At 46.5% G+C, this 22,185-nt stretch overlaps 1 long non-coding RNA gene across 3 annotated transcripts; it reads right to left on the minus strand.

Annotated features, from left to right (window-relative positions):
• Positions 1 to 5: 5 nt before the first annotated feature.
• Gm41393 lies at positions 6 to 12,409 on the minus strand. 3 transcript variants are annotated; one of them, XR_875638.3, is made up of 4 exons: positions 11,076 to 12,409; positions 9,848 to 10,054; positions 9,191 to 9,288; positions 6 to 73 (listed from the first exon to the last, which is right to left on the minus strand). It is a non-coding gene; the product is annotated as a predicted gene, 41393 (long non-coding RNA). The 3 variants fall into 3 exon arrangements; XR_875639.2 differs by lacking the exon at positions 6 to 73 and having other exon boundaries at positions 9,027 to 9,288; positions 11,076 to 11,230; positions 12,261 to 12,409; XR_875637.3 differs by lacking the exon at positions 6 to 73 and having other exon boundaries at positions 9,027 to 9,288.
• Between the last annotated feature and the right edge of the window lie 9,776 nt (positions 12,410 to 22,185).

The following is a 22,185-nucleotide window of genomic DNA, read 5'->3' on the forward strand; positions in this document are numbered from 1 at the left end:
CCGTGCAGCATTCCGATGCTCTGGCTTGCTTCACTCTTGATTTCTTTCCAGAAAGGTGTTGTCTAACATGCGCCTAGGAAAAAGAGCACACATTGCATGACTAGACCTCAGACAAAAGGAAAATGGGCGTGGCTTCGGTGGCTCGCGTTCCGCAGTTCTCCTTGCTTGGATCCAAGAGATTGCCTGAGTTCCAGCTCTCCACAGTTCAGATTCACCTCTCCAGCCACCTCAGCCACTGCTCCAGAGCTCAGTCCTCCCAGAGGATGATGGGATACGGAACACCTCCAGTATTCTTTCTCTTATCCCTTCCCGTGAAGGCATATGGTTATTCTGGATATCTATGTACACATATACACATGTGTGTGTACACATATACAACAGACTTCAATAAGTGCATAGGAAATATACTGTCTCATGTCCTGTAGGTTTAGAGACCGGTCAAAGATGATTCTTGTCAGTGGTTTAAAATATGATAAAGGTCTCGGGATATGGCTCAATGGTAGAGTACTTGCCTAACTTGTGTGAGTACTTGAGTCCACTTTTCAGAAACACACACACATACAGAGAGGAGGAGGGGGAGGGGGAGGGGGAGGAGGAAGAGGAGGAGGAGGAAGAGGAGGAGGAGGAAGAGGAGGAGGAGGAAGAGGAGGAGGAAGAGGAGGAAGAGGAGGAGGAGGAGGAAGAGGAGGAGGAGGAGGAGGAGGAGGAGGAGGAGGAGGAGGAGGAGGAGGAGGAGGAGATTCAGCCTACTCACACTGCCTTTAATCCAGACGACACAGTGAATGCTCCTGGAAGAGAGAAATATCTACAACAGTACCCAGATCTAAGGGAGGGGAAGCTGACATGTAAGGGCAGGAGCAGGGACAGTACAGGTTATGGCTCTGCTTTGTTAAAAAAACAGTCAAGATTAACCTCTCCTGCCACGGGTGACCTCATCCTAATGAAGGTGTATGCAAACAAGAATTCAGAAGTAGGGCAGAAGAGAAAAGCATGCTACAGAGTAACCAATCGCTTGGGAACAAACCAGGACAAATGGCTTCTCCTGGCTCATGATTCTAGCCCACTGGGAAGGGACCACATGTGGGATAACCGGCTTGCTGGTAGTGAGGGAGAGCGGGAAGAGGGGGCATGTTTGAAAAGCCAGTATTCTGCCAAGCAGGGGTTTAAACTGAGAAATGTCAGAATGGTCACTCTCAGTCATTTTTGATGCTTCCAGTTGAGCCCAGGTTCTCACTACTGCTGAGTGACACACACAAGACCCCAATCTTCCCACCACTAGGGAAAACTGTATCTTTGTTAATTAAAGATGGTTTCATCTAAAAAAAAAAAAAACAAAACAAAACACTCTTGAAAGTCAAATTATAGAATTCTGATACACCAGGGGAGTGGTTCTGGCTGTCTCATTCTGTACCAGATGAGTGTTGAAGCCCGGGTCCTGGCGGCCCTTACAAGCTAGGCTCCGCCACTTGTCCTCAATAGGCCAATTAAAGATGTAATTGCCAGTCAACAGAGAGAGAGGAGACGTACCCAATGTGGTCATGTTAGGAGGGGAACAAATAAGGAAACCAAGACACCCTCCCAAAACCCAAGGTTATCACTGAAGTACTGACCTGAGATACAAGTTTTTACTTATTATTTGGCCCATGGGTGTCAAGGATGGGGGTGGGGTAGAGAGGTCAGAGATCAACCTTCAGGAGCCCGTAGGTTCCAGGGGAACTCATGACAGGTGCTCTGCCTTCAGATCCTTCTTGAAGATTTGAGTTAAAATAAATAACAAGAGACCCCAATAACTAAACAAGGTGTGGTCCAGCCAATCACTGTCTCTCTCACCCGGTGGTCTGACAAGTTGTCAACTGTGTTAAATCTCTTCCAGGGAGGCAATTTCGTCCTCTGGCTGACAACGGGCTTCAGCCTTTTCCTAGTGTGTTGTGTGACATTGTTCATGGGGAGGTTAAAACAGATATCCACTCACACCTAATAGAGCGCCAACAGCTGCCCAAAGGGAGGATACCACCAAAGTCCAACCTGGTGAACCAGTGAGTTTACTAAGGTTACCGTGGTAGTTTGAATGAGAATGGCTCCCATATATTTGCATACTTGACTAATGAATTGTTTGGAAGGATTAGGAAGGGTGGTCTTGTTGGAAGAGGTGCATTGCTAGGGATGGACTTTGAAGTTTCAAATGCCCACACCAGGCCCATTGTCTCTATCTGATGTCTAAAGATCAATATGTAAAACTTGCAGTTACTTCTCCAGCACCATACCTGCCTGTGTGCCACCATTGCTTCCTGCCCCGATGATAATGGACTAAGCCTCTGAAACTCCAAGCCAGCCCAAATCAAATGCTTTCCTTTATAAGCATTGCCTTGGTCATTGTGTCTACTCACAGCAATAGAACACTAAGACGCTTACAAAAGCAGAAGTGACTCAGACAGTTGCCATCACCAAAGCCCAGGCTGCATGGATGACAGCTCATGAAAGCTGGCAATCTGAAGCACACTGCATAGCCTGCAGGCAGATCAATAGGATGGAGGTGTGCTGAGCAGGGAGTTCAGTTGTTCTGCATATCTTCCAGGCAGCTCTGCTTGTCTGAGGATCTTATAGACAATTTAGCTTGTCAGAGAATGAGTGAAGGATTCTTTACTGCCTATATACTCTAGAGGAGAGAAGCCTAGTGAATCTGTTCAGTTTCAGGGACTTCCTGAAGCTGTTTGAATTGTCTACTTCCAGTCTTAATGAGCTTCCCAGCAAGAGGGAGGGCTTTGCCTCTCCTTAGACCATCCTGTTTCACTCCCTGTAAACACCCTGCTTAAAACCTGCTCTTGTCACATCCTATGTCTTAAAAAGTTTCCTCCCAAGATGGAAGGTTTTGCCCTTAGAAGAAACTGCTGCACAGCATTCTCCCAGGAAATTTCCTGGGGGAAATTTCAACTCCTTGGGGACTGTCTTAGTCAGGGTTTCTATTCCTGCACAAACATCATGACCAAGAAGCAAGTTGGGGAGGAAAGGGTTTATTGAGCTTACACTTCCATACTGCTGTTCATCACCAAGGAAGTCAGGACTGGAACTCAAGCAGGTCAGAAAGCAGGAGCTGATACAGAGGCCATGGAGTGATGTTCTTTACTGGCTTGCTTCCCCTGGCTTGCTCAGCCTGCTCTCTTACAGAACCAAGACTACCAGCTCAGAGATGGTCTCACCCACAAGGGGCCCTCCCCGCTTGATCACTAATTGAGAAAATGCCCCACAGCCAGATCTTATGGAGGCATTTCCTCAACTGACGCTCCTTTCTCTGTGATAACTCCAGCTGTGTCAAGTTGATACAAAACTAGCCAGTACAGAGATCATTGTTTCAAAAGTGTGATAGCCAAAGGGAGGGGCAAAAGTGTCTGTAGAATGCATTCTCTCCTGGCAGGACACCATGATTGACAGTTATAGATGACTGTGGTTAGGAAAAATACACACACACACACACACACACACACACAGATGTTTGGTTCAGCCTGTTTGGAAATCATATGATGAGATCTCAGTATTAGAAAGATTGGGAACCACTGTCTAAAATTCAAGGCTCTTGCATATTGGCCCTACCAGTGTTCACCTGTATACATACATATTTCTCTACTGTTGACAGATCTCTGGAGTTGAAGGTAGGAAATACATATTTTTTTTAAGGATTTAGTAAACATTTTATCTTCTAACTTGTTCATGGTTTTTGATCAATAATTCATTCCATAGCATCTGTCTCTTAAGGACTGTCTTGTCTGCAGTCTTTATGGATGACAAATCAGTACGTCTGGAAGACAAAATACTGCCTCTTTAAAGCACACAGCATATCAGATGAAATGTCCCCAATTTATAATATGTAGATAAGAACACCAAAAGCCTGAGCTCTGTGGAACAGAAGGTACACCCGAGACGGCTGCAAGAGGCCAGAAGCAAGAGGCCAGAAAACCCACTTAGACATGGGCCCAGCGCTTCAAATGCTCTTTGTTTATTTGATCACCAAATATCATTTAAAATATATTGTGGGCTACTGGAACATGCCCCTGCACAGTTGTTTATCGCTCTAAACAGACAGATAACTCTTTCTTACAAATGTTTGTGTGAAACACAGTTTCCTTGGATTTTTGTGTTTACAGTTCTGGTTATAGAAAGAGAAAATTTTAGGCAGAGATTATCAGGGCTTATGAGACTCTGACCTGAGCTGTAATTTTCAGTATAACTAAAATTTGACTGCCTACTGTGTGCCAGGCATTGTGCAGGACAGTGATCTAGTAGGTGTGCGCTACCATCAGTCGTAGCTGTGATGGAGAAACTAAGCACTAAGAGGCTGCTGTGTTGACTGAACGAAGCTCAGGGTGTTCTTGATGAACAAATGAAAAGGTTCAGTCCCTGGGCCGTCTTCCTTCTTTCTTTTAGGACAGGATCCCATATAGCCCAGTCTAGCCTCACAAGCTTGAGCTTGTATCCATCCTGTCTCCACTTTCCAAGAGCTGCTACTGCAGACTTGCCCCGCCGTGTCTAGTTTCTGCGGTGCTCTGGCTACCTGGAAGCTGGCAAGCACCCTTCCAACGGAGCCGCATCCTCCGCCTATCGTGAAAGCATAATCCAGCCATCATCTCTTCAAACCTCCTGCTTCCCCTTCCCAGCTCCACACTAGAGTTCCTTGGAGATTCTGTTACGCTATGCCATCATCTATAATCCACTCAAGTCCACTTTTAAAAATAACACCACTAATGATGGCAAACACATTGGGTTTATTGTGAGCGTTGGTCACGCCATTTTGTAAAACTTCTCCAGTTTGATGACACCATGACGGTTTCAAGAGCTAAAGTATTGAGCTGGGTGTGGTGGCACACGCCTTTAATCCCAGCACTTAGGAGGCAGAGGCAGGCGAATTTCTGAGTTCGAGGCCAGGCTGGTCTACAGAGTGAGTTCCAGGACAGCCAGGGCTATACAGAGAAACCCTGTCTCGAAAAAACAAAACAAAACAAAACAAAACAAAACAAAACAAAACAAAACAAAACAACCTAAAGTGTTTAGGCTCTAACCCTGTCAAACTCCTAATAACTACTGGTTGCCTAGTTTCTTCCTATCCTTTCCGTCCTTCCTTCCGTCCTTCCTTCCTTCCTTCCTTCCTTCCTTCCTTCCTCCCATTGTCTCTCCGTCTATCCCTTCCTACTCTTTTTTCTTTTTCTTCCTTTTGTTCCTCCCGTCTTCTCCCCCCCCCCTCTCTCTCTCTCTCTCTCTCTCCTTGAGACAGAGTCTCACTCTCACTATGCAACTTTGATTGGCATGGAACTCACCACGTAGGCTAGGCTGGCCTCGAACTCGCAGAGCTATGCCTGCCTCAGCCTCCAGAGTAGCATGCTCCACCATGCCCAACCATTCTTTAATCCACTACACACTCTGCTTCCCTGGTTACCCTGGCTGACTAGAGGCCAAAACAAACACACAAAAATTCAGCCCCCTTTTCTCTCCCCTCTTTCTGCCCCATAACTACCCCATCCTGTAGGCAGGCAATGGGCCCTGGTTCTTACAGTTTCTGTTCTCAGGGTTTCTCCTGAACAAACCAGATGCTAGTCGATCTTTCCTTTGTCCTTCTCCTCACCAACCTTACCCTTACCATATACCAAGAACTTCTCAAACACACACAGTTTCACTTAATCCTCAGGAGAGCTACTGGATAAAAGAGCCCTTAAAGGTACTGACTTCCAAATGTGCATGGTGAGACTCAGGAATGTTAAAGGCCTGGTTCAAAGTTACATGACCAGTACAACCAGGATTTGGTCCCTGTCAGGCTGCTGGCTTTGGCATCTTCACTCAGAAAACAGAAATCAAATAACTAAATAATTGGGGGACTGCTACAACTGAACCCACCGCTGGAAGTCATGGAGGATGCTGGAGCATCTCACTCTTGTCCTACAGCAAGCAGCTTTCAGCTGTCTTTCCCCATGTTCACTTCAGCGAAGAGAGGAGAAGGAAGAGCCTATTTAGAGGATTCCAGCTAATAAGAATGCCTCTAGATCATGATCCTCACTGGAACCGAACTCAACAAGAGATGGCTAGACTCTGTTCTTCCTAGAAGAAGCACACAATATCTCTCATAAGGTATTCTAGCAAAAACAAACAAACAAACAAACAACAAACAAACAAACAAACAAACAAAAAAAAACTACTAAAGAAATATATTCACAGTTCTAGAATTAAATACCCTTCTCAGATGAAACAAGAGTTATTATTCCATAACACATTAGTGAAGTGGAAACTTCTGGTTTCTTTGAAAAGCCAGTTATGCCAAATGATGTTTTGCTGGGGCACACAGGTGACAGGATGTCTTGCTAAAGCAGACACATGAAAGACTGTTTTCCTGAAGCAAACACAGGTGAAGGATTTTTTGTCTTGCTATAGCAGACACATGAAAGGACACTTTATGTGATGAAGGAACATAAATAAGAGCCCACAGACAGTGGGAGTTGGTTTGCTTTGCTCCGCCTCGCTGTTCTTCACTAACAGCATGCATGCATTGGTTCACCTTACATCCATTGCTGAGCTCCACTAGTGGTGACGCCCTCGAGAGGAACTCGCCAAAGAACTTCTCGTGAGGTTCCTTTGGCTCCTTGCTGCCTCCAGCTGGTTAGCGAGCCTTGCGGTTTCTTCTACATTGAACTGCCCTGGCTGGTCCCTGTGTGGTGTCTGCACAGTGGACTGATCTGCAGCTGCTGATTCATGTTTGGTGTTTGCTAATGGACTGCACTCACCCCCAAAGAACTATTTCTAAACAGGTCTACTTCCCCTGTGTCCTAATAACTTTTCTTTACCACTATCTCTGGTGGGCTAGAGGAGAGGTTGAACCCTTATTAAAGTAAGTTGAGAAGAATTTATGCCTACATATTAGAGGTGTGATTGGTTAAAAATCCAGACCAACTGAAGATTGTATTTTCTAATTTCTCTGATGGGGATGAAAATGGTGACAGGAAAGAGTCAGAGATCAAAAAGTTCTTATAAATTAATTGCATCCTATCAGATGGGAAAAATTACTATTGAACACACACCAGACAGGGGATTAATACCTAAAATATATCAGTAACTTCAAAAGATAAATATAAAACCCGCACAAATCAATCAACCAATGGCTGACAAGCTGAATACAAAATTCTTTCATTTTAAAATATTATTTATTTATTTTTATTTCTATGAATACACTGTAGCTGTCTTCAGACACACACCAGAAGAGTGTGCATCGGATCCCCATTACAGATGGTTGTGAGCCACCATGTGGTTGCTGGGAATTGAATTTAGGACCCTGGGAGAGAAGACAGTGCTCTTAGCTGCTGACCCATCTCTCCAGCCCTCCAGAATGCACAAATCTTGAGTAAGAAATAAACTGGGCAATAATACTTAGGAGAGTGCTCAACATCTCTAGAAATAAGAGAAATGCAAATTAAAACTTCTGAGATTCCATCTCATCCCAGTCTGAACAGCTGTCATTTAAAACAACAACAACAACAACAACAACAACAACAACAACTAACAAAAGCTGAAAAAGCAGTAGGGAAATAGGAACCCCTATTCACTGCTGGGGGTGGGGTGTAAGTTTATACAGCCATCATGGACATGAGGAGGGATTCCTAAAACAATACTAAAATAGACCTGCTGTTTGGCCCAGCAGTACAACAATGGGGCCCACCTGTAGGACCCGTAAGGGTAAGATATTTGCACATCCGTATCTACTGTGGGACTGACTAGTCAATAGCCAGGAAATAGAACCAGCTTGGAGGTCTGTTGATAGATGAATGGATAAAGATAATATGGTTCATAGACACAATGAGACTTTTTAGACACAGAGGCAAATGAAATTATAACACCCACAGGAAAATGGATGGAACTGGAAATACTTATTTCATCAAAATAAGCCAGACTCAGACAGACAAAGGCTACAGAGGACATGCAGTCCATGTGCTTGCAGGCAGCGCTAGAGAAGCCAGACTTGTTAAGCACGCAGGCTTTTTTCTTCAAGGGAAGACATTGACACCTGTTCACCTAGGAGGCTGAAGTGGATGTTGTTAAATAACCTGGTGGTCTCTACTGCTATCCTGTGGAGGCAGAGTCTTTTCTGAATCTCCCCCAGCCTGAGCACTGGTTCCCTGTCAATAGAACTCACCTTTATGGAAGAGGCCCCTTGCACTTGTAAAAGAGTTTTGCTATTATGCTTATTACAAACCTTCCTCCTTGGCGGCCTTATCCTAAGCATTCTTTCCCAGTCAATAGAAACCATTCTTGTGGAAGAAGTCATAGGTACTTTGCAAAGGAGTTTTAATGCAGCCATGCCCGAAGCTTTATTGTGATAATTGTCACAGGGAAAACTTTCCCAAAGTTGTACTGTATTTAAATACGTCAAAAATAAATCGATTGGGCTCAGACTCCAGAAGTTTGAATGAGCCAGGCCAACAAAGTTGTACTGAACAGGGTTCTGTCTTACCTCTTGCAATTTGTTTCTCTGACAACAGGAGAACTTGTAGGAACCCCCCTCAAAAGACTGTGTTTGCTCTCATATTCGGGGCTTAGGTGTGTGTGTGTGTGTGTGTGTGTGTGTGTGTGTGTGTGTGTGTGTAGAAAGCATATGGGAGGTGGAAAGGGTAACGGGATTCCTGTGACGTGAAATCACAAGTGTGGGAACCAGCAAGAGGGTCTGGAGAGAGGGGGAAGGTAATGGGGTTGGCAGATAAACTAGAAAAAAGTGTAGTGGCACACATGTATGAAAATGTCAGGGCTGGTGAGATGGCTCAGTGGGTTAGAGCACCCGACTGCTCTTCCGAAGGTCCAGAGTTCAAATCCCAGCAACCACATGGTGGCTCACAACCATCCGTAACAAGATCTGACCCCCTCTTCTGGAATGTCTGAAGACAGCTACAATGTACTTACATATAATAAATAAATAAATAAATCTTTAAAAAAAATTAAAAAAAAAAGAAAATGTCATAGTGATATTCTATGTTAACCTAAAATTTAAAAAAGCAACTGTGTATGTATGTATCTTATTGAGACTGATTTGACAAAACGTCTTAAAAAGAACGCAACTTGGAGAAAATTGAATACCGATTGGGTATTTGATGTTATTGATATAATTTTTAATCTACTCTTGGTGTGGTAATTGTATTATAGTTATTTCAACGGAATGGGTTCTTACCACCAGGCTGGGGAATTCATGCCGATGTTCTAGGCACTCAGAAGGTGACACGAGGAGGAGTGTGAATTCCAGGGCATCTTACGCCCCGTCGTGAGATCCTATTACAAGACAAAATAGAAACCAACCCAGGATATTGTACATTGGAGAGAAGCATTGTACTATTGAGCTGTATCGCCTTGGAAGACGTGAATTCGGAGCAGGAGCAGACCTGTCTAGGCACCTGTGCCTACTCAACATCCCTGTCACTTAAATTGATATTACAATTCTCCACATCCTCTTATAAAACACCTAGTATATGGTAAGTCGCTAATAAGAAATATGATGAGGTCATACGGCATCATCAAGACGCCCTAGTGGTCCTTGCCCAGGTGAACAGAGTTCAGAGTTCAGATGAATTCACAGACGCTCGGGAAAAGGAGCTCCCTGCTCACCCCACTCCCCTTCACCACCGCTAACTGCCCTGCTGTATTTCCCAAATGACTGACCCGAATCTTACCTCCTTGGGCCACAAAATGCTCTCCTTACATTTCTTCTCAAGATGTGGGAGGCATGGGGAAAGAGCAGACCCAAAGCTCTTTGTTTTCTCTTCTCTACCCTCAGAAAAGTCCCTGGGACTCAGTATTTAATCTTACATTCAGTCACTGCACAAAGGCTTACCGAATTCACACCGAGGAATGAAGACATGACAGTGGAAAAAGAGCATTCTTCCCTACATCCCCAGTGACTGGACACATTTTGGTCTTTCTTTTGATGACGACTGGCTCCCAGCATCCTCAGCAACTTGAGGAGGCCCGCTAGCATTTGAGCCGGAGCAGTCGAAACTGGTTTGAGCCATGTTGCAGCTCTGCCTTTAGTTGCAGGAGCCTCCAGGAGCCGGCGCAGTGGGAGATAAGGGAGATGTCACAAATGTCACACATCAAGCAAAACCCCTGGCTGGTTGTTAAGCTCTTCATCAAAAGCCAGCTATCATGGCTGGTCATTTCAGCCACCTCCCCAACTCTCACAGAGAGCCATCCCTGTCTTTCTCCAGTGTCCCTTTTTCCTTTGTCCACCCTAACGCCACAGCCATACCACACATGTCTTCTCAGAAGACTCATGCTTCTCTCCATAGCTACCTCCCCTTCCAGAAATACCCTTAGGACACTCTCGGGTGGTCTTCCTGACCCACACTCTAAGTATGAAGCACTGATGATGAGAGCATGCGCGAGCATCTATGAGAGCTTCCACACCACTTCAGGCCTGTGGACCTCAGCGAGGGAAGCCTCTCACTGTGCTAGGCTATCAGATGGCCCTTTGCGGTCACATGCAGAACAATGATTGCTTATAAAACCCAGAGCTTTAGAGCTGGGCCAGGTGGCACAGGCCTGTGATCCCAGCTACCGTAAAGGCTGAAGTAGAAAGATAACAAGCTCAAGGCCATCCAAGGCAAGTTAGCCAGCCTTTATCTCAAGAGTAAAAGTATAAACAGAGTAGGTGAGACAGCTCGGTGGTAAAGCACCTCTCTAGCATGCATTAATCCCTGCGTTCAACCCCCAAAAGGAGAAGTAAAAATAAATAAAAGAACTTTAGCTTTCAAGATTGTATTTTCAGCCCCTCTTTTTTTTTTTTAAGATTTATTTATTTATTATATGTAAGTACACTGTAGCTGTCTTCAGACACTCCAGAAGAGGGCGTCAGATCTTGTTACAGATGCTTGTGAGCCACCATGTGGTTGCTGGGATTTGAACTCTGGACCTTCGGAAGAGCAGTCGGGTGCTCTTACCCACTGAGCCATCTCACCAGCCCCTTAGCCCCTCTTTTATCGCCCTTACAAACCTATATAGAGCTACTGTCACTGAAAACTTTTTGAGGTGATAAATTTAAGTTCAGGCACTAGGAAACTTACCCAAGGCAGGTGGGTTGTAGTAGCAGAAAATATCCCCGCACCCTGTCTGGGTTCCAATTCCCAAGAGACAGGGAACTCCCTGTCCCTCCTCTCCGTGAAATGACAAGGTAGTTGCTGCTCTAGAATGACAAGCATCTCAAGCTGTGGTTTTGAACCTGTGGGTCACAACAGGGTAGCTGTCTCTTGCTACTTCATGAGTTCTTCTTTGTCCCACCCTTCTCTACCCTTCCGAACAACAGACAGGAGAGAGAAAAGGATAGAAAGGAAAGGGGCGTGTTACTGTTAGACTACTTTCTGCTGATGAGGGCATCTTGGGGCAAGTTTGATTTTCACCACCAGGATATCTAATTTCTTCTTGTTGTTGTTTCTTCTTTGTGCATGACCTTTTAACAAACCACAACCAACAACAGCCAACAGCAAACAACCTACTATGCTCTAGCCAACAACCCTGCCCTGTTCCCACACCTGCATTAAAACGAAAGCACATTCTTATTTTTGTTTTCTTTATTATTATTTTTTTTAAGGAAACCAAAATTCTCACTACATAACCCCCTTGCAGGGGGTGGCATATCAGACATCCTGCATATATCAGTTATTTACACTATGACTCACAAAATCACAGTTACATCGTAGCAACAAAACATAACATGAGGAACTGTATTGAAGCCTCACCACGTTAGGAAGGTTGAGAACCAGTCTTCAGGGGGAGAAATTAGGTAAAGTAAGAAGACAAAAAGACGGACGAGGAGGGTATCAGAATCAGAGTTTGTGAAGAAAGAGAATCTGCGTTTTTCAGATGAATGGCCATGTTCCTACAAGACTGGGTCTCTTCTGCACCAGAGCATCTTGATGCTACCGGAGATTCTTACAACATCACTCATGGGCTGGAGAGATGCTGCAGAGATTAAGTGGGAGACAGGATCCCTGTACCCATAGAGCAGCCCACAACCATTTATAAATTCAGTTCCAGGGGATCTGGTGCCCTTTCTGGACTCCCCTACACACACGTGTTACACAGACATATATTCAGGCTAAACAATCATATAAAAATTATAAATATAAAAATCACCCGTTCATTCTGTGCTAAGTACTCTTCATATATGTTATGGTTGTTGGCTTGGTGTTTTAGGGGGAGGGACTCTTGTCAGGGAGAGTGAGGGGGTGGGGTGTCTCTGACTCTTTTACCTGTTCTTGGAATTCTTTTCCTTTACCAGCCTTGCTGTGAGAGGACATTCCCGGTCTCCTTGTATCTTCTGCTGTGTGCAGTTGCTGTCCTTGGGAGGCTTGCTTTTGTCAGGTGGGAAGTAAGGGGGTGAATGGAGGGTAAGGAGGTGTTGGGGGGGACTGGGAGGAGTGAGGGGGGAGGGAAGTGGGGGGACTGGGAGGAGGGGATGAAGAGAGGTGGGAGGGACTGGAAGGAGTGGGGGGAAGGGAGGTGGGGAGACTGGGAGGAGTGAGGGGGGAAGGGAGGTGGGGGGCTGGAAGGAGTGGAGGGAAGGGGGGGGTGGGGGTACTGGGAGGAATGAGGGATGGTAGGGAGGACTGGGAGGAGTGGGGGGAGAGAGGTGGGGGGACTGAGAGGAGTGGGGAGAAGAGAGTTGCGGGGGACTGAGAGGAGTGGGGGAAGGGAGGTAGGGGGTACTGGGAGGAGTTGGGGGAAGGGAAGTTGGGTTCAGGATCTATTCTATGAGAGAAGAATAAACAATTTTTAAAATGATCCATTCATTCACTCTTTATCAGCTCCTTTTTGGCTGACCTTCTGCTGTGCACAGGGCCCAGGCTGCCCCTCTTCTGGGTCCCAGGCCCCGGGGCTGTGAGGAAGATCCAGATGAAGGAAGAACGCACGGCTGAATTGTCCGTCACTGAAGTTTTGTTAGAAACACATAGAATCTCAGGACACCTATGTCGTGCTGTGTGGAATTATTACCAACCTTTATCTGACCACCAAGTCCACTAGGCTGCAGGCTGTTCAAATCCTTCTCTACAGCAGGGTCCACCTATTACCCCAGAATCCTGCCCGCCTTGGGGAATTCCAGCAGAGCCATGAAGAAATGTGCTCGTCTGTAAGGTTTTCTTGTCTGACTTCATTCCAAGAGCTAGAGCCGCAGCAGCTGACGAGATTTCATGGGGGCTGAAGGAAGAGTCTGGGTGGTGTCCAGAAGGCAGGATTCCGCCAGAGGCACAGCTTTTTAAAATGCATGTTGAAATAGGTCGTGACTAAGACTCAGCTGCCTCTGGAGGTTTTACTTCAGGGAAAACCTTTGGCACACCTTTTGAATCCTCCCTTTGCTTAGGGGCTCCTAGAGAAAAGACTTAAACCACGCACACTCGAGTAGATTAGATATCATCCAGGTGACCCAGGTGTCCCCAAAGCAGCCAGACCCCCCGGGGGTAGGGAGAGCCCGGGAGGAGGTCCACCAAGGGGAGCAGGTGTGAGCCTTAGGACCTGGGAGGAGGGGAAGGGATTCGGTACTGGCAGACATTCATTTTGGCCACAGTAGCTATGGCATTAGGGATAAGACAGCATTGTATACCTGTCAGGTGAGAGACTGAAGTTGGGAAGGAAGCCAAAACAACAGTGGGGTTGATCCATGGACACACGTGGTGAGCCCAGCCTGGGGATGGTGGTGTCCCCAAAGTTACCAAGGAAGAGAGTATAGTCTAATCAGTGGAGCCTAGTTACTCCTGTCTTCCAGCCTTTCTCCTTTCCTCCCTTCTGTAGACACAGCAGGCACTGAGCTCCACTTGCACTGCTAAGATCCTTGACGGGGGAAGTCTCAAGTAAAGCCTTCCTCTCCCTGGGCAGGTGTCCCAGAAGTTGAAGAGAGAAAACAAAGGTAGGAGAGGCGGTGCCACCTTTGCTACAGCGGGAGACATGCTGGAAATGTACAGCTTCTCCTTACAGTCAAGAGGGCTGCCAACAGACAGGCCTAAATCAAACCGAGCATCCACTGGTCTGCGGTGGCCATGGCCAAGGAGTCAGTCAGTCCAGTAACAACTTGAAGAAAGGTTAGAGGGACGTAGGTAGACAGAGAAAGGTGAGACTGGATCCCTGAGATGGAGACTTCTTGTTCTCAGAAGATGTTGTGAGGTAAGATGAGGGAAGGCACAGGGATGAGTGTCTAACAGGACTAATGGGGGCCTGGCTGCAATAAAATGCCTAACTGGCAACAGTCGTATCCATTAGAATTGATGAGAGTTGTGAAGCCAGCACGGTGGTCTGACCCAGTTCCAGCAAAGCTGAGCTGAAGGCTGTGATGGCTCTCACTCTGACTCTCACTTTTGGTTTTAGTCTCTGCCTGTCAGATTTGGGAGGGGAAGGCTTTCTGCATTATGATTCATTTTATCTCTTTTCCAGAGAAAATCATGTCCCAGTCTCTTTAGGAAAGTCCTAAACATACTATCCCGCCTGCTTTCAGGGAAATAATCTTACCTGGCTCTATCTGGGAGTCTCCCTTATGCGCTGGGAATTGTGAAAAGCACAAAGACCCTAGACATTTCTTTATGAGGGCATGGCTCCAGGATCCTCTCGGAACATCTATCCCTAAGCAAACTCAGAAACAATCAGAAACAATCAGAACAGCATCGACTCAGAAGAAGCTGACGAGCTCCAACTGACCAAGGGAATTGGCAACAGACCGGAGGCTTCATCCCACAATACACTCAGAGCTTCCTGAAACAGCTAGCTTACAAGACAGAGGGCCGTACAGATTATGCCCTTTCCATACAGAATAGCATGAATCGATGATGTAAGGATATAAGAAAAAGAGAGGTAGCAGGAATTGCCATTCATGAAAAAGACTGATTCACACCAGGCTACAGTGACATTATTTAACTAGGAACAAAAGTATTTTCTTAAACAAATAGATTTTTATACAGATCATGAATGCAAAGATCACATTTGTACCACAGACTGAAGGACAGCTACACAGCTTTTATGCCTGAGGACTATACTCTCTTCCTTGGTAACTTTGGGGAACACCACTGTCCCCAGGCTGGGCTCACGTGTGTCCATGGATCAACCACACCATTGTTTTTGCTTCCTTCCCAGCTTCAGTCTCTCACCTGACAGGTATACTTAGGGGCTCCTAGAGAAAAGACTCAAACCACGTACACTCAAGTAGATTAGATATCATCCAGATGACCCAGGTGTCCCCAAAGCAGTCAGACTTGCAGGTAGCGTTTTGAACACCAAGGGTTAATGATGCATTGCCCAGAGCATGGTGATTCACCTGGACTGGCTCGGATATTTTCTATTTGTCTAGTGCTTTGAAATCACCAATGCTGCCAGCCTGTGAACGGGCTGCCACGTATTAAGTGTGCTTGCTTTAGCCGAAATATTGTGTAGATTCTTTGAAATGGGGTGACCGGGGTGGGGGGGCTGATAACGGAAACAAAATGTTCTATCTGTACTTGCTAACTGTAATTGAACCTGCGACCCCGGACATGCAATGAAAAAAAAAGCAAACAGGTGTCCGGGGACAACAAAACGACATGATCTGTGTCTCTTGGAAAACCCCCAAGTCTTTGTTTTATGAGTCCTGTGTGCATGAAGAAGCAGTGTGGTTGCTAGTTAGTAAGAACTGCAGGATCTCCCAGCGTTGCTGTCTAACCTAGTCCTCCTTCTGACTCCTTACTTCCTCTCCTGGACCTGGCATGGATAGGGCTGCCCTCTACCCCATGCCCAGCGCCTAAGCCAGAGTCAGTTTGGCCGAGTTGCAGCCTTAGGTCTCCCATCCCAGGGGTCACGCTGTTACTTTTCCTTCCTCTGTAGCTTGCTCTCCTATATTTCCTGAATGAGCAGGGTTTTGTCCATGTCCGACCTCCGCCGAGATGACCACCAGCCCGCCCATCACTCACTCCATCCCAAGCCCACCTTTGGTGTAGTGGCATTTAGCTTTAGATAGAGCAGAAGCATTGAGGTAACCGAGCATTAAGGTGTGGTCGCACTCATCACTGACGTCATTGTTTCGGCTCCAGTGATTGGTGGTTTAACCAATGGTCAAAACTGTGATGTTTTCCCAGGAGACAACATCACCCCCCCGACCCCATCCACTGTCCCTGATTTGGCTGACATTGGGGTCCTACCTTTTGACTTCCCCAGCATGGGAAACTTCTAATTTTGTGTATGGGAGTCTATTGTTTCAATCGTCTAATAGCTGAGGGGGCGGAGCACAAATACCTTGTTAGAACAGCTTTATTTCTGTCCAGACAGTCACAGTTCCTCTGGGAAAACAAAATGAATGCTAGCCTTTAAAACGAGCATTAAATAGGAAATTAATTACAAAGGCTTTAAAAGAGTTAAGATGGTATCTTAGTTACTGCTGTGAACAGACACCATGACCAAGGCAACTCTTATAAGGACAGTATTTAATTGGAGCTGGCTTACAGGTTCAGAGGTTCAGTCCATTATCATCAAGGTGGGAACTTGGCAGCATCCAGGCAGACATGGTGCAGGAGGGGGCTGAGAGTTCTACATCTTTATCTGAAGGTTGCTAGCAGAGTACTGACTTCTAGGCAGCAAGGATGAGGGTCTTAAAGCCCATGCCTACCCACAGTGATACACCTACTCCAACAGGGACACACCTCCTAATAGTGGGCAAGGCATACACAAACCACCACAGTGACCCCTGTAGGCTCTCAGGTGAACAGTATTTGTACAAGCAACTAGAGACGTGTAGCTTCATCAAGTGATACACATCCCCCCAAAATACTCAGTATGCCAGTACTTAAAATACTATCATCTACGGGAACTCTCCTGCCTCCCAGGATCATAGCTAAGGACCCCTGAGTCACCCTGCTTAAAGCCCAGATGACAGTTGTAGTCCCTGCATTCACCAGCTGGCCTGCATAGGTTTTTATTTTGCACTTAACAGAATTAAAATAAAGACTATCTGTTTCATTTTCTTGGGGACCATCAGAACTGGGGTGTTCGTTATCTAGTTTGTGGGTTCACTAAAGACGATGCTGGTCATTTCTATTCCAAAGTAGATGTAAGATAAAGAGTATGAGCTTCAAGCTAAAACAGGGCTTGGGTTGGAGACGTAGCTCAGTTGGAACAGTACTTCCTAGCATGCCTGAAGCCCTTGGTTTGATTCCCAATGCGGCATAAACTGGACATGATGGCACATACCTACAATCCCAAGGAGGGAGGGGGAGCCCGGAAGAACAGAAGTTCAAGGTCACCCTGGGATTCATCGTGAGTCTGAGGTCAACCTGGAATACACAAGACCTTGTCTTAAAAGGAAGAAAAAAAAGAAAGGTTAAATGACCCTTTATATTAGATATATTATCTAATTATCTGAACTACCAAAGAACATGGAAAATGTCTACACGATTGTAGGACAGGGATATTTGTTTCTTTGCATGCTGGGAAATATTTTTTCCATGTGTTAGAATTACGGCATTGGGCTGGAGAGATGGCTCAGCAGTTAACAGCACTGACTGCTCTTACAGAGGTCCTGAGTTCAAATCCCAGCAACCACATGGTTGGCACACAACTATCTGTAATGGGATCCCATGCCCTCTTCTGGTGTGTCTGAAGACAGCTACAGTGTACTCACATACATAAAATAAATACATCTTTAAAAAGAAAAAAGAATTACTGCATAGTTGGTAGGTACTTAGGCTGTACGGTCTTGAAGGCACGAGTCCAAATCCCAGCTCTGCTCTGTGATCTTGAATCGGTTTCTTAACATCTCTTGGTTTAGTTTCTGAATCTCAAGTGTGGAGTAAGAGCAGGAACATCTGTTCTAAGCCAGCTGAGGATTCAATGAGGTGATGCTGTGTACTGAGGGAAAAGAACATCTCCCCTGCCTCTTCAGTGTCGTTCCCAGGAGCTGCAACGGAAACAAACAAAAGAGACTTAATGGACAAACGGGAACGTTCAATAATATTTACATGTAGAAAGGGAGCCCCCTAGCCTGATAAAGTGTTAGAGGCTCATATCATATACCAGTTCAGACAGGAAAGAGGCATCAAGGGTCAGTGACCGGGAACTAAGGGTCGGTGTGATGGTTTGAATGAGATTGTTCCTGGCTGGAGAGATGGTTCAGCCATTAAAGGCTAAGCTCACAACCCAAAATATAAGAGAGCGCCCGCCATAGGCTCCTGTATGTGAGCACTTGGTCCCCAGTTGCTGATGCTGTTTGAGAAGGCTTAGGAGCTTCTGCCTTGTTAGGGGAAGTACGTGTCTGGAGGTAGGCTGTGAGGGTTAAAATACTACAGCCATTTTCAGTTTGCTCTATCTGCTTCAAGCTCATGGTTCAAGATGTGAACTCTCAGCTTCCTGTTCCTTCCATGTTCCTTCCCGTTCCTCATGCCTGCTGTCTATTGCCACGCCCACTCCCCCCCTGCAGTGATGGACACTTATCCTGTCGGAACTGTAAGCCACGCCCCCTGCAGTGATGGACACTTATTCCATTGGAACTGTAAGCCAAAATAAACTCTCTCTTCTTTAAGTTGATTTGGTCCTGGTGTTCTATCACAGCAACGGAAGAGTGACCAATAGGACGTTAAGAGTGGTTTTAATAAACTGTCTTTAGATGAACTCTGTGGGTGATTCTTGGTCTGTTCTGTTCTTCCCTTCTTAGCCCCAGGAGAATGCTTTCACTGAACAAAGTGTGTGTCTAATATGCCTGCCGTTTAGAGCAGATGGAAAAAAAGCAAACAACTCTTTTGATGTTCGCTGTCATTTGTCTTCAGCTCAAAATAGCCCTTATGCCAAAGTGACATATGTGAAGACTGTGTGTTCTGATCCCCTTACACCAGATGTGTTCACAGGGACAATCACCTGTTACTGGAGCAGAATGCCTGATACTTTACAGTGTTAGAGCCCAGTTTTTCTGCCAGGACTCTCTAAGAAATAAGGTTATATACACTCGGAACATATCTTATCTCCTCAAACTCTCCCGTGACTGTCCTGGTCAGGTTCACCAGCCTTGATCGCCCTTGCGCCTACTTTCCTGGGTTGCATCCTAGAGATGCAACATACAGAATTGCTACTGCCTTCAGAATGAAATTCAAGTTCAAAACTCAGCACTGACTGCTGCACTCACTCACACTGGATCCCTCTCCCCCACTCCAGATCCACCCCCTCACTCCAGATCCCTCCCCCTAACTCCAGATCCCTCCCCCTCACTCCAGATGCCTTCCCCCTCACTCCAGATCTCTTCTCCCTCACTCCAGATCCCTCCCCCCTCACTCCAGATCCCTCCCCTCTCACTCCAGATCCCTCTCCCCTCACTCCAGATCCCTCCTCCCTCACACTGGATCTTTCTCCCTTCACTGGATCCCTCTCCCTTCACTGGATCCCTCTCTCTCTCCCTCCCTCCTCATGCTTTCCACATTCTCTCACCTCTGTTTTAAGATGGCAGCATTGTTTCCCCCACCCCCACCCCCCAGGCTCCTGCCAATATGGTTTCCTGTTCACCTTCTCCCTCTTCCCAGGTGGGCTAAGCAGTCTCAAGCTCCCCTTCTCTAAAAGTGTCAGTCATAGCTTTTCTTTTTTGGTCCCTGCCCTTAGACCATGATCTTTTCAATAAAAGGATCACATTCAGTTCATGTCAGAATCGAGCAGGCACTCATAACAGGCCCGTCATGGAGCAGGCACCCATAGCAGGCCCGTCACGGAGCAGGCACCCATAGCAGGCCCGTCACGGAGCAGGTGCCCATAGCAGGCCCGTCAGGGAGCAGGCGCCCATAGCAGGCCCGTCACGGAGCAGGTGCCCATAGCAGGCCCGTCAGTCACAGAGCAGGTGCCCATAGCAGGCCCGTCACGGAGCAGGTGCCCATAGCAGGCCCGTCAGGGAGCAGGTGCCCATAGCAGGCCCGTCAGGGAGCAGGTGCCCATAGCAGGCCCGTCAGTCACAGAGCAGGTGCCCATAGCAGGCCCGTCACGGAGCAGGTGCCCATAGCAGGCCCGTCACGGAGCAGGTGCCCATAGCAGGCCCGTCAGTCACAGAGCAGGTGCCCATAGCAGGCCCGTCAGTCACAGAGCAGGCGCCCATAGCAGGCCCGTCACGGAGCAGGTGCCCCTCTCAGAATGACAGATGCCATTCAGTCTGCCTTTGTAGCCTAGAAGCCAACAGTAGCTTGCATCCTTTTGCCTGAAGCCTGGGGCTTCTGTAACTATGTGAGGGACAGAGCAGGACACAGCTGTGGAGCTACACAGCTAACCCAGGAAGGGATGGCTGAGACTTGGAGTGTCCTTGCAAGCTTACCCGTGGAAGGTATATGTCACTTCCCCAAAGTTACGAGCATCTGTGAGTTTTGTGGGCAACGCAATATCTGTTCTAGCACAGCAATGTTTCACGTGGGGTTATTTCCCTTCCAAGTGAAAGCCAATTAAATAAATTCTATTTTCCCCCCTTGGTGCTTACAAAGTGTGGGAGTTGTCACCAAACACGACTGAATATTCTAATTTAGTCATAAATGGGCTGAAAGAATGGAGTGTAATTATGAGTCCAGAGTAAGATGTGCTAAATATTTTATCGTGTTCAGCATATGCTAGGGGGAAAAAAAATCCTTCCACTGTAATTGCCAACATTCAATTCACAAAATGTAAACAGCAGCTGAGCGTAAGGAGGCTGCAAAGAATCTCCAGGAACTCCAGCACGTTCCAGAAGGGATTCTCTTAGAGGGAGCAGGGATCACATTTACCGGTAGAGGTAGAGCCGTTTCTTGTTGTTCAGAAAGAGAACCCGGGAAAACGAGGGGACATTTTCATGAAGCAAGCCAGGATGCAAACATGTGTATGCAGCAGGCAGGTCTCAAGGCAGGGGAAACTTGGAACTCAGAGGAAACAATTGGAATAGGCCCAGGAGAGTCAGCCACAGAGTTTTGTGGAAATGGCCTCTCCAGAGTTCTTACCCAGAGGGAACGAGCAGGTATCTAGTCAGAACAGGGGAGGGACTATTTTGAGCTCAAAGGCCAGTGACCTAGACAGTTGGTATCTTTCCACAATGTCAGGATTTTGAAGAACAAATTCGTAAGCTATGTCAGTGTCATAGGCTATAGTCTGACAAGCAGAGCCAAGTTCCCCTTTTCAGCCTTAGTTCCTAATATTAACACTCTGATCATACATTCCACAATACATGGTAATTAAGTGTGTATGTGTGTGTGTGTGTGTGTGTGTGTGTGTGTGTGTGTGCTCAAGGAGTTTACATTAGCTTTGTTAGAGACAGAGGAGGAAAGCTGATAAAGGCCTGCTTGGTTATTAAGTTAGGCATTAAGTAGCCCGTTGAGAGCGACCAGAGGCGCAGAACCTAGCTACAGGGTCACTGGACTGAGCTGGGTCTTGGGGTTGAGTTGATCTGTAGAGCAAGGCACTGACTGGATCTAGATGGACAGATGGACAGATACAAGACAGTTTGAATAGGATGAATCAGCAGAGGGGACCAAGCGAAACTGAAGCCCCAGGGCTAGTTGGAACTTTTCTGTTTTCTGCTGTTGGGGTGGGGGGGACAGATGTTAGACACATTAACAAATCATTGCACTAATTAGTTAATTAGTAAGTAATTTCTAAGCACGCCCAGGTTGAGAGGAATGAGCAAAAGAGCCTAGAATTCTCCAAGTAGGGAAAAGCAGAGACTCTCTGACGGTGTTTCTCAACCTGTGGGTCGTGACCCCTTTGGGAGGGGGCAGAACGATCCTGTCACAGGGGTCACATATCAGATATCTACTTTCTGGTTGATAGGTATAGCAAAATTATCATTATGAAGTAGCAATGAAATAATTTTATGGTTGGCTGGCGGTCACCACGACATGAGGGACTGTGTTAAAGGTCCACAGCACTAGGAAGGCTGAGAGCCGCTGTACTACTGTGTCTACAGCAGACCGAGTTCTGGGTCCAGAGCAAGTGGTTCAAGTATGGCTTCTTGATGGTCATGGAAAAGATGGCGGAGGACTCTGGGACAGAAGCATCTAACTAGCGATAAGCGGAGAACTTGGGGGCCTGGGTCAGTTTGAGTATTCTTGCTCCTCTCTCTCTCTGTCAAAAGAGCAGGATGTGCTTAGGGCTGTTCTAGAGAAGCAGAGAAGGTTTTGTTACAGAATGGCTTCTGCCTGATGGGATTGCCTCAGGCCTGACAGTCACCAAAAGCTTGCTGGA

This window comes from Mus musculus, chromosome 15 (genome assembly GCF_000001635.26).
Source record: "Mus musculus strain C57BL/6J chromosome 15, GRCm38.p6 C57BL/6J".
Lineage (NCBI taxonomy): Eukaryota > Metazoa > Chordata > Mammalia > Rodentia > Muridae > Mus > Mus musculus.